The sequence below is a fragment of the Malania oleifera genome, chromosome 2, assembly GCF_029873635.1.
Source record: "Malania oleifera isolate guangnan ecotype guangnan chromosome 2, ASM2987363v1, whole genome shotgun sequence".
Lineage (NCBI taxonomy): Eukaryota > Viridiplantae > Streptophyta > Magnoliopsida > Santalales > Ximeniaceae > Malania > Malania oleifera.
The window spans coordinates 61,776,076-61,788,671 of record NC_080418.1 but is presented as its reverse complement, the minus strand read 5'-3'; the positions used below and the strand labels follow the sequence as shown (position 1 = coordinate 61,788,671).

The 12,596-nt window shown below is 34.7% G+C and overlaps 1 long non-coding RNA gene across 3 annotated transcripts in view; it reads right to left on the bottom strand.

Moving 5' to 3' along the window:
• The window catches only part of LOC131148710 (uncharacterized), a 30,071-nt gene extending 21,460 nt beyond the window's left edge, over positions 1 to 8,611 (bottom strand). For 2 of the 3 annotated variants that reach the window (XR_009135059.1, XR_009135058.1), the window contains exons 1-4: positions 8,124 to 8,611; positions 7,787 to 7,874; positions 2,119 to 2,305; positions 1,951 to 2,040 (exon numbers count right to left, since the gene is read on the bottom strand). This is a non-coding gene — a long non-coding RNA (uncharacterized LOC131148710). The remainder of the gene's footprint in view (positions 1 to 1,950; positions 2,041 to 2,118; positions 2,306 to 7,786; positions 7,875 to 8,123) is intronic. The other variant, XR_009135057.1, reaches the window with a different exon arrangement.
• Between the last annotated feature and the right edge of the window lie 3,985 nt (positions 8,612 to 12,596).

Sequence of the window (12,596 nt, the reverse complement as noted above, 5' to 3'; positions counted from 1 at the left end):
CAGACGACTGAAGTTTCACTTCAGAAGACTGGAGAAAAAGTTCAGTTTGCTGAAGAATTTCCTATTGAAAAACAGAAGAGGCAGTACACCCTCAGAAGACTGAAGTGGTCGGCCCAGTCAACTGAACCTGTTTCTAGTTCAAATTTTATGTGTTTTAAAGTACTTCAGAAGACTGAACCCGACACTTCAATCTACTGAACACTGTTAATGGCTAATTTTTTAAATGTTTTAAAATTTAGATTAAGGTTTCTTGTGCCCCAAATTTTATGAAAACTTGAGAAATACTCCAAGTAATCTTGGGCAACACGAAAATACTTTTAAGAACCTATAAATACATGTTTTTAGCAAATTAAACTCACCAATAAATTTAAAATCTGTTCATAAGTTGAAAGTCATCTTGCTCTCTCAAAAACTCTCTTGCTCACTCATTGCAAAACTGATTTGCTGAGAATACTGAAGTGCTGAAACATCTTACTCTGAGTTCTAATTGTTGATTCTCATCTGGAGAAGGAACTTGGTGAAATTATTCTTGAGCTTCAATCTATTTCAATTCGATATTTGAATATTGAAGTATATTAGTGCTTTTAAATTGTACTAATCAACTCTGTTGTGAGAGTGTATTTGTACACCATATTGTTTCTTGTCTTCTTGCAGTTCTTTGATGATTCCAGGTTATTGGATCGTTGGACCAAGTGTGGGGTATCGCTTGGAGAGGCGTTGCTCTAGCCTATTGGAGGAGTGACTAAGCGTGAGGTATCACTTGTAAAGGTTTGCTCCGCTCAGAAAGGAGTGTTCTAGTGGAATCCTTAAGTAATATTGGCCTAAGGCTCTCATAAGCTGAGGATAAGCCGAACCTCATAAAAATCTCAGTGTCTCTCTTTCCCTTCTATTTACTTTCAGCATACATACATACATATATATATATTGTGTGGAGTTTATGCAAAGTGCAGGTTGCTGAAAAACAAAACCGAGAATAAGAAGACTCTTAATATAAGAAAGTACGTTTTGATTAAACTTTTACGGAAACCCAAAAGGGAGTACATTGTTTAATCGTTTGCGGAAATCTTAGCTAAGAGAGTGCAAACAATTTCATTCAATACAGGGCTTATATATATTCACAGGGCCACAAACAAGCAAATATCTTGAGTTCTTGTAAAAGCTGAAATTTCCAAAGAGTTGCATACTATATCTTTGTTTGGTATTTTGTTGATTGATTACTTTGGTTGTATGATTGTTTGAGTTTTGTTTATTTGTGTTGTGATTGGTTGGTGGATTGATTAAAAAGCTTTGTTGTGTGTTTGATAAATTAACAAGAGGCTAAAGATTCTTGAAAAGAATACTAAGAAAATTTTAATAACCCAATTCACCCCCTCTTGGGCTAACTCCTTAACTTTCAAAAATGTATATTACCATTATCATATTCAATGAAGTAACAAAAAATCATTCTCGAACAAAATCCCATGGATGTAGAGGTGCTTTCATAATGGGCCTAATGCAATAGCTAGCCCAAGATGCTAATTTCCTATGGTTATCCCCAACAGGACGTCAATGTTTCTGGGTGGAAAATTGATAACCAACTTATTCCTCTTTCCATTGGTCAGCTTTTCTAAGTCAATGCCCTTATAAAGTCCTCTGCCTTAAGCATCAAGCTTTCTTATGGCTAAAAGAAACAACATGGTGAAATATGAAAATATAATACAGTTTAAAATATACAACCAGTTGTTAAATTAGTATATTTTAAGCACCTCGTCTATTTGATCAACTTGAGTGCTCACGGGACTGCTTTTCAAATTGAGATATGCTACCAATGCTTTCATTGGTTCCTACATGTGTTCTGTGTATACAAATTTATAGAGGAAACCAAAATGAATGGATACATTACTATGTTTGTATAAATTTAACAGCATACTACAGCATGCACAACTAACCATCTATGTTATTAATTATTACCTTGTGGAATTGCTCGATTAATCTGAACCATTTCTTCACTTTCATTTCGGCCCCTTGTTATGCTAGGGTTCGACCCTCCTATATTAGCTCCTACAACAAAATATATGCAATAAATAACTAAGATGGAAGGCTAAACAACAAAAAATAAAAGTAAAAAATAGCAGTTACCTTGTAAAATTGGTCCATTTTCAACTCTTTCTTCTTGATGTGTTCCACTTGAGTTGGAATGACCCTATGGAATCAAGTCCTCATAGGGTTGCTCTAATGAACTGCAGCAATTACCATTATCCCTCCTTAACATAGGAGGAACAAGTCTACATCGGGCTTTCTCTTTACCTGTACCTTAACCTGCCATCTAGCGAAAGAAATTAACAAGCAACATTAGTTAAAATCATCATGATATCATTACATAAAATTAGATGAAATTATGCAACTTCCGTGTCATTTTATTCCTATTAGCCACATAGTATATGTGATGCATTCATGCAACTTAGTGACCTACAAGCTCAAAACCAAATATTATTTTCATTTGATTTATCATCATTTAATACAATTGAATAATGCTTAGATATTTAAAGTAATTTATGACAAGCATACTCGCTCATAGAACTAAGGAGGTTTGAATTATATCACTATATGAACTCAATTTGACTAACTCTTGGAAAATAATTTCTATATTGCCAGTAAAAATAATCATGCAATCAATAAAATTTTAACAAGGCTCAAATTTCTTAAGTGAAAATACAATGAATGTAGTTATAATTAAGAAGCACTTACTCAACAAATAGTCATACTTCCTCACAATTATTAAGCACATATATATAGGTCTTCAGCCTCCATTCCTCGGTCAATGATTTATAATCACTCTTTCCTAACGGACGACCAATTCTTTCAAGTACTTCTAAACCATCATCACCCGTAGAAGAATCATCACAGTTGTCATCAATTGCGTGGGGTTTGATTGAATTTTGTATCAATCCCCTCCAAGTATCTTGAACAAAATGTTAAACACTCATCATCAATGTAAGCCTCTGCAATTGACCCTTTTGATCGTGCCTTGTTATAAAAACATATGACTCAAGATTTTGCAAAAACCTTTCAATTGGATACATCCATCTATATTGTACTGGTCAGCAATTCTGGCTTCTTGAGGTAAATGAACTAACAAGTGAACCATTATGTTAGAGAATGATGGTGGGAATATCATCTCCAACTTGCACAGTGTTAATATAATTTGACTTTCAAAGTGGTCCATTTCAGTTGAATTTGGAGTCTTACAGCACAAGTCCCTTAGGAAGGCTGATAATTTAATCAAGGGCTCACATATATCGTTTGGTAAGAAACTGTGTATTGCAAGAGGTAGAAGTCATTGTATGAATACATGGCGATCATGATTTCTTAATCTTCGATATATTGCACTCCTAGATATGTACAATCTTGATATTTTTGACAAGTATCTTTAAATCAACCAACATCTTACACAAGCCTTCCTTTTCCTTGTTAGATAGTGTGTAATGAGCAACTAAAATTGACACTTTGTTGCCATTTGGAAATGGGTAAAGCTCAAGTCATATTCCTTGTTGACCAAACCATATCAGGTATTTAAGGTGTCATTGGTCTTGCCCTTGATATTCATTATGGTTCCCAAAACATTGTCACAAACAATTTTCTCAATATGCATAACATCCAAATTGTGACGAACAAGAAGTGTTCTCCAATAATGTAGCTCAAATAGTATGTTTTTCTTCCTCCGATTGTCAAGATTATTTAATGAGTCATATCTCCTTTTAACACCCCTACCAAATGGCGTTTGAGTAAATTATGAAAGCTCCTTTAAAACATCATCCCCCGACAGTGTAATTGGCTTTTTCTTCATTTCTTTGGTACCATCAAAATGACTTGGTATTTCTATGCCATTTATGCTTCATACAAAAAAACCTACCATGGCCCATGTAACAAATTTTCCTCAAAGTTGGTAAATGTCTTGAGCTAGCATGCTTGTGACAAGAAGGACAATCTTTATAGCCTTCTGTTGATCACCCTAATAAATTAGCATATGCTGAGAAATCATTAAGGGTCCATAAAATAGTTGCATGTAATATGAAGTTCCTTTTTGCATAGGCATCATATATCTCTGTTCCCACCTCCCACAATTTCTCCAATTCTTCAATTAAAGGTAATATGTCGATACCCATTCCTAGACTATGTTAATCTAGTATAATCATTGACATAATCAAATATGGTTGTTTCATACACATCCATGGTGGCATGTTATAAGGAATAAGGATGATTGGCCAAATACTGTGTTGTGAACTTTGATTTCCAAAAGGTTGGAACCCAACAATTTCCAAACCAAGCCAAACATTTTGAGAGTCACTAGAAAATGATACATGTTGCTTGTCAAATGACTTTTATGCAAGTCCTGCCACATTATCCCATCATCTACTCTTTTCTCCATATGCCATCCCATGCCTAAGGCTACCTTGGTGGACATAAAAAGTCTTTGCAATCTAGGTTTTAAGGGAAAATATGGAAGCACATTGTGTAAAATACTTTTGCCCCTCTCGAACCCATCAACATTATCCCACCTACATAAGCCACAGATTCAGCTAGATGTAGCCTCGAAATTTGATCCCCAATACAGTGTACAATTGTTCTTGAAAACATCATACTTCACATAATCAAGCCCTAACTCAATAATGTATTTGCAAGCATTATTATGAGTCTAGTGGAAATTGCTTCCTGTTAGGAATAAGCTCTCTTAATAATGGCATCAATGCATCAAATGACTTGTTAGTCCAATGGTAAAAAATTTTCAAATGAAGCAATTTAACAATAATTTCCAACTTTGAGTGCTCACAGCCTTCATACATATTTTCCTTTGCCGCCTGTAACCGATGATAAAAAATGGCAGCTTCTTCGTTAGGTTCCTCTTCAATTGTTTCCTGACTTACACCACAAATATCATTAATCAACCCAATCATATCATCATATGGAGGCTCTTCACCATCATCATTACCATCACCATCTTCAACGTTGTTTTCTTCTCCAACCAACTCATCCCAAGTTTCCCTATGGAAATACCAGATGGTATAACTTTTAACAATTCCATTCTTCAATAAATGGCATTTAATCTCAGGTGCCTTCTTATAATTAACATTCCTACATTTTCTACATGGACACCGAAACATGTCTCCTTTTTCTGAATACTTAAATGCATATTCAATAAAACTATCAATCCCTTGTATATAATCAAGTCTCCGCCTATCCTCAACCTCCATCCAACACTTATCTAGAGTCATTTCCTGTAATTATCGCAAAACAAAAAATAAAGACTTAAGTTTGTTGAATTCCTAGATAAATAGAAATATTTAGAAAGCACCCAACTAGTAGGAGTAGTTATGGGAGTGTGCTCAGAAACAGAGCTCAACGTACTTGCTCAAACTACGGTAAATATCATCTTTTGCCATAACTAGGAAATGTGGCATCTACAATACCCACCCGCATATTTGACTCACATGCATAGAGCAAAAATCATTTAGGGAATTTTAACCATCTAAACTACCCATTGATTTTGAAAATTTGTAGATGAAAGAGGATATAAGTAAATGAAATATGTACTATTAATGCAAAAAGATGAATGCCCTTTATATTCACCTGTACATTGCTGACATGAATGAGTTAACAATGGCAAATGAAACATTTTTTAGATTTCTTATTCAGGAGAAATGCCTTTTTGGTGTTCCATCTTGCAGTACAATTGAATTGCCTCTGCTGCAAGTAGGCTTTAAGGAGGGCTTATGTTGAAGTTTTAGTGGCAAGTGACCAGAGCACCCAGTTGCATTGGACCATACCGCCAGGTATGTAAAATTCCAGATTTTTTATTCTTTAGTCAAGATGCTTGTGTCTTGTTTTTGAAAATTTCGATACATACAAGGATATAATGTGCTGCCATACCCACATCCAAATGAAAAATAAAAGTAAAATAGCAAACATAGAGAGTGGGAAATGAATTAGCAAACAACTAGAGATAAGGACAAGTTGAAGTTTAATAATTAATTTTGATATGGGCAATATGAAATTTTGTTTTTGTTGAATATTAATTTCTTATAGGGACAAATAGAGGTAGAAGTAGTTCGAGGATTGGCAAAAAGGATTGCAGCACCAGAACATCATCATTCTATTTCTTATTTAAGTTCTCTATTCTTTTTGGGCAACAAACAAGTCTTGATTTAAAAGCAGAGATCTCAGCAAAACTAGGGGTGGTTCAATTAGCACAAAATACCTAGCCAGTTGAGGAAAATACATTGTGCATCCCAGACTTAGAAACAAAATAAATGAAATTTGAGTTGCTAACTAATTAAATTAATTACGTCATTCACATGAGTGGGAATTATAAGCTAATACTTTGAAAGCTAGATATAGGATGAGGAAACATTGTCAAGAATTTCATAGAACACATAAATGGTCTGCCACTCGTTCTAACTTCTGAAAAACCCAACACTCAATTACAAAGAATTGATAATAAATCTTAATGATCATTGGTATAAAGATTTGATACTTCAGTATCCAGACAAGTCAGAAAACATATTCAATTGTCTGACACAAATAACATAATCGCAGCATGCTCAGATTATCTAAGGCAAGAACAAAATTTACGCAGAAAATGTGGCAGTTTCTGGAGCATGGCAACAAGGGCATGACAGCTACAACTATAAGATAGCTGCCATGTAAAGGATGCATAAGCTGGAAGCATCAGGCAATTACAAGGCATCTTGTAGCGCAAGGTGCTGGCTGAAATTAAGCATGCCTTGCAGTAAGATGCACCATTGTTTTATCAGCATACACAAAGCATTAGGGTATCAAGATATGCCATGGTACAATCAAAATATAATGGCCATGAGAGAAAAATAAGTTATAACTTCATTTTTAGCTTGTCACTCAAGTGACCAAGCATTAGAATTAAATGGTGGAAGCTTAAAGAAGGTTGCAGAAATTCTAATTTCAAAGAAAATAAATACATTCCAACCCATTAGTGGCATTATAGTCTGAAATAATGTGAAATATAAGTTATTAAAAATGCGGCATTACAACATCGTAAGAAAATCATTAGGGCAAAGAAGTACCTCGACAAAGAAATTCGAAATCTAAAAATTGATAGCTATCCATGCAAGAGACTTAACTATTTGCTTGGAACATAGAAATGTAATCAAATTTTTCATATTCTTGGTATTCTATATTTAATTTTTTATTCCATTCCGCCCAGACCAAACATGGTGAACTCCCTAGAAAAGGATGAGACACTCCACATTCTACATACCCAATGTTGCTCTTTGAGGTTTCAATAGTGTATGAAAATATTAGTTTTGGATTAATACAGCTTGGATTCTACTTTAGTTTGTGTTACCCCTAAGACCTGGCATTTATGGAGTCATTGAATTTTACTAATGGCCAAATCTTGTAAATATATTCAATTTCTCTTGAACAGAATCAAAATATCACTGCTGAGTTGGTTATTCTCACTAGCACTAGCATTCATCAATTTCCACGGGTAGATTTGAATTTGCAGCCAGTCACAAAAGGAAACATAAATGGGAAGTGAATGAGAATGAACAACAAACAAAAATCCAACCACAAAACATGAATGGGAGGTGAGAACGAACACCAAATGAACCTGAAAATTCAATCTGAACAAACTAAACCGTGTTATTGAAGTGAGAACGAACCTGAACAAATAGCACACAAAATTTATTTGTGTTCTTGAACCTCTAACCCAATGACCAACTAACATTTAAATTAAACTGACTTTTAATATGTAGAACTTAGGGCATCGCACCGTGGGGGCAGAGCCAGCACCACTGCAGGTATCCCCTTCAGAGTGTCACAGCTGGTAGGTTGCAGCGTCAGAGGGGTTGGCTAGGGGGCTTTACATGAAAAAAAAAAGGAAAAATTACAAAACATAGGGCTTCAATGGGGAGCTTTTTAATAGGACAGAAACTTTCTACTGAACACAATATAAATGCAAGAACGTTAACTAAAATAAAAAATACAACATAGAATTTTATTTAACAGGATTTATAGAGAAAAAAATTTAATAAAAAGTTTTAAAATTTTACAGAGAAAAAATTTTTATTCTGCCCAAACAGAGAGAGAGAGAGAGAGAGAGAGATTACCAGCGCTCGAGAGAGCTTTAGGTCGCTGGAGTGGACAGATTTGCGTGAGCAAGCACCGAAGCACACGTACAAATAATCGCAGCTGCGAAAATCCACCACTGTGTATAGCTCCCACTCACCGGCAGCATCGTGGCACCCGTACAACCAGCTCCTATGCTCACTTAAAGTTATCTTAAGCCGTCGAACCTCCCCGGAGTCCCACCACTAGCAGCTAAACTTCCCCGCTCAAATGGCTTTGCAGAAAACCTCCAACCTAGCGACGAACCTGAACCTCCAACCTAGCGATGAACAACAACCAGCCCGGTCGAAACCCTGGACACTTCAATCTGAAACGGTAGAAACCTCAATATGATTGCTGATTGGAAGTAAGAATATCGTCTGAGTAAGGGAAGAACTTTAAAAATGTTGGAGGGAAATTTTCAACACGGGGCACTCGATCAATTTCCAGTGCGAATTGAAAATGTCGTCCCCTAAAATTGTCTTAATATGAATTTGGGGGAGTCATTCCATATAATTCCATATAAATTGTACGACTTATAAGTTTAGGGATCTATTTTAATCATCGCTATTATTTTTTTTTTTATTAAATAGAAACTCCAACCACCAATGAACCCTTTGGACCCTATAACACAGCATCAAACCTGCGAATTAGCATCCTCCACCCCCAAATCTCGCTGATCAAGATAAAATCCAGATGCGGACATGACTTCTATGCATGAGTTAGACGTTCGACCAACCCGAATCTCATGACACATCTTCATTACCATCCACGGTTCCTGTTGGCTCACATAAAACTTTTACCATCCATGATCCCCACTAACTCACGGAGAGAACTCTCATCATACGATCCCCACTGGCTCACAGAGTAAACTTTCACTATCTTATCTACCTGAAATTGAACATCCGATACTCTTCTTAGTTGACAATATCTTTCCACCGCGTCATGCCTTGGGGCTTAATCATCGCTATTTTTGCTCTTGCTCAACATGGTCTCCTATGACCAATACAAGTAGTTGTCCCCTTGCTCCTCCCTAAATCCTCTTTTTTTATAGTGTTCTCAACTTTGTGATCACAAAATTTTGTCGTAGGACTATGCATAGTTAATTTCGTTATGAGACTGTTATTAATATATTATGATAATACTGTTATTGTTAGCTTTTCTCGAAACAACAAGAATTCTTATCGGTCGAAGTATATAAATTTCAAGTGCTTGTTTAATAGAGAAGAAATTAGGGATAGACAGACTCATTCAATATTAGGGATAGCAAATGATTGTAGATCTACTGATTAAGGCATTGACCTTAAACTTTTTAAAGATAGCAAATGATTGCAGAAATACTGATTAAGGCATTGACCTTAAAATTTTTAAAGATCATGTGACTAGCATGGGTATTGTTAAAACGCTTTGCTAATTTTAACTAGTAGGAGTGCATTATAATTATAGATGCTAATTATATATTTTTTGTTAATTACATTATTCTTTAGAATTATGTGAGTTGATTAATTTAATTGTTGCTTATTATAATGTGTGCACACTTATGTAAACTTTGATTATGACTTTTTATGAATTGTATATGTTGAAGCATTTTGTTTGGTCTCGTTTATAAAATTTTAAGATTTTTGTCTCATTTTGTTGCATTTAGAGACATTCTGATATAAATCTCAATTGATATTTTGATGTAGTCTCATTTGTGAAACGTAAAGACATTATGATTTAGTCTTATCATGGTATGTTTCAGAGAAATTTTGGTATTGGTCTCGATTGTCATATGTAAGAAGCATATGCATCATAATGGATGTTATTGACCTAAACAAGGCTTACACTCTTAATTTTGATGATAATAAAGTAAGGTTATTTAATATTCTTCAAAGTTGTGATATTTCAAGTAAAATAGATATTAAAGCCTAGCATACTTCATATGATCAAGGAACATCTTTTGAAAGCTCATATAAAATTCAAGTGATCAATATTGAAAGTTCAAGGATCAATGAAGCTCAGAATCAAAGATACCTTAAAGCAATAAAGATTTGAAATTCAGAAACAAAGAGAACTCAAAACAGTACTTTCAAGATTTCAAAGAGTTCAAGAAATGAAGAAAGTCAATAGGGCATATATTGTAAGTACTTCAAGTAGATTCATATATGAAATTTCTTTTTGAAGCTCATTAGGTATAAAGAGACTTAGAGACCTTATTTTAAAACTTGGAAGAGAAGCAAAGAGAGTGAATACAAAAATATTTTAAAAACCATATTTTTACCAAACAGGAGCCTGACTGAATCTTGTCAATTGGCTGCCAACTTAAGAGTTTTTAAAATACACAGACAGAAGGTCGTTAGGCTATTGTTTGGACCTTGACAGGCGCCTAATGGTGCAAAATGAGAAGCCTGATCAGGTTTCATCAGGCTATTGTCATCCTTCTGCCCATTTTTTTAAAAATACATAACTTCAGTGACAGGCGCCTGACCACAAGGTGACAGGCGACTGCCACCCTCCTGCATATGAAAATTAAATATGTAATTCATTGACAGGAGACTAACTAAAATCCCTTAGGCTACTACCACGCGGCAGATTTTAAATTTTATAACGGACATACTTTTGAAAAATAGATTGTTTGGGGCTCAAACTTGTTCAAAACTTGGACACACTCCAAGTAAACTTGGGGATCAAGTTAAATGCTTTTCTAACTCTATAAATACACCCAAGATAAATTAATTCATATACCAAGAATCAAATTCAACATTTAAACTCTCCCAATTGCTCTTAATACTCAAAGGCTCTCTCACACTCATCTTTTGCACAAAACCTACTGAAGTACTGCTGTCTTTCATCACTGAAATTGTGCATCAAGTTCTAAATCTTCTGTCCATTGAAAGAACCATTTGGTGATATACTCTTGGAGCTTCAATCTGAATTTCATATTTGAATTGCTTTGAAGTATATAGATTGAATTTGAACTAATCAGCTCTTTTGAGAGCATCTCGTACACCTTCTCTTAAATCTTGTCTTGTAGATTAATTGACGGTTCAGGTGCTTGAATTGTTGGACCGAATAAGGGGATATCGTTTGAAGAAGCGCGCTCTAGCCTAATTGAAGGAGTGACTGAGTGAGGGGTATCACTTGGAGAGGCGGGCTCTAGCCTACTGAAGGAGTGTGTAATGGTGTTATTCCGCCCGAAAAAAAAAAAACTAATATAGTGGAATCCTTTGGTGGTTTGCCAAAGGCGAGGACATAGGTTGGGGATAAGTTGAACCTCATAAAAACCCGATGTCTCTCTCCTTTCCTTACTCTCTTTTCTTTCAACATACATATAAACTGCGTGGATGTTTTAAATTTCTAATCATAAATACTACAGATTTTGGAAATTAAATAAATTTAAGTTTAAATTATTTTTGGGATTGCGAAAACCAAAAGAGAGTACGTTGGTTTATCCATACTTTGCGGAAACTGTAAGGAAGTACGTTGATTGGTTAAACACCCAAAGACTCTTTAACTAAAAGTTTATTTAAAGTCTAAAACTTTTGGAAAGAGTATTGAATTTTATATTGCACTTCATTTTGAGAAAGCAAAATCATATATACAGGGTTACAAACAAACAAAAGTTGAATCTCATATTATGGTTGATTGGTTGTTTACTTTATTGATTAAATAATTGTGTGACTGTGAATTGTGTCAAGGCTTAAGTTTTTGTTGTGTATTGAATAAATTAACAAGAAGTCAAGAATTCATTAAAAGAAGTAAAAGAGGTTAAGGAGTCTTAAAAGGAATTAAAAGAAAATTTTAAATCCAATTCAACCCCCTCTTGAGACTACACCTTAGTTTTCAGATGTTGAGGCTATTGGATACATTTTGGCCCAATCTAATTATGTGGTGTACCGAGACATTTTTTGTTTAGTCTCGATGAGCTTCTTTGAAGCTTTAGCATCTTAATCAAATGCTTAGACATTTGCAAAACAGACATATTGATCACATTTTGCCATGTTATTTTGACCACACTCCCATGTTACACAAACAGTCAAGGGATTGCAAATATTTTAATAGTGTAATGTTAGTACCCTTTTGGGTATGTATACTTACCTAGTTGGGTATGCATAATTTCATTATGAACCTATTGTTGGCCTAATAAGGCTTAATCTCGTTTTGAAGATAACAAATCAAGGTTACTAAATGTGTTTTTAAGTTAAGTTTCAGGACTCAAGTGCTTTATGAAGTCAAGTGATTATACTTGAAGAGGCTTGTTGAAACTTAAACTTAAAGCTACAAGTCATGAGGAACATGAAGTATATTGAAGACTTGATCAAAAGCTCACACAATTATTGAAGTTATAAAACATGAAGACTTAGGAACTTAGATGGTTTTATCTTGTTAAGTCTCATGTAAGTACTTCTGTTTTCAATATTACATTTGAAGCTCTTAGGATTCATTCTCGACTTAGAGACCTGATTTAGTACATGGAAAATATTTTTGTAAGGTCT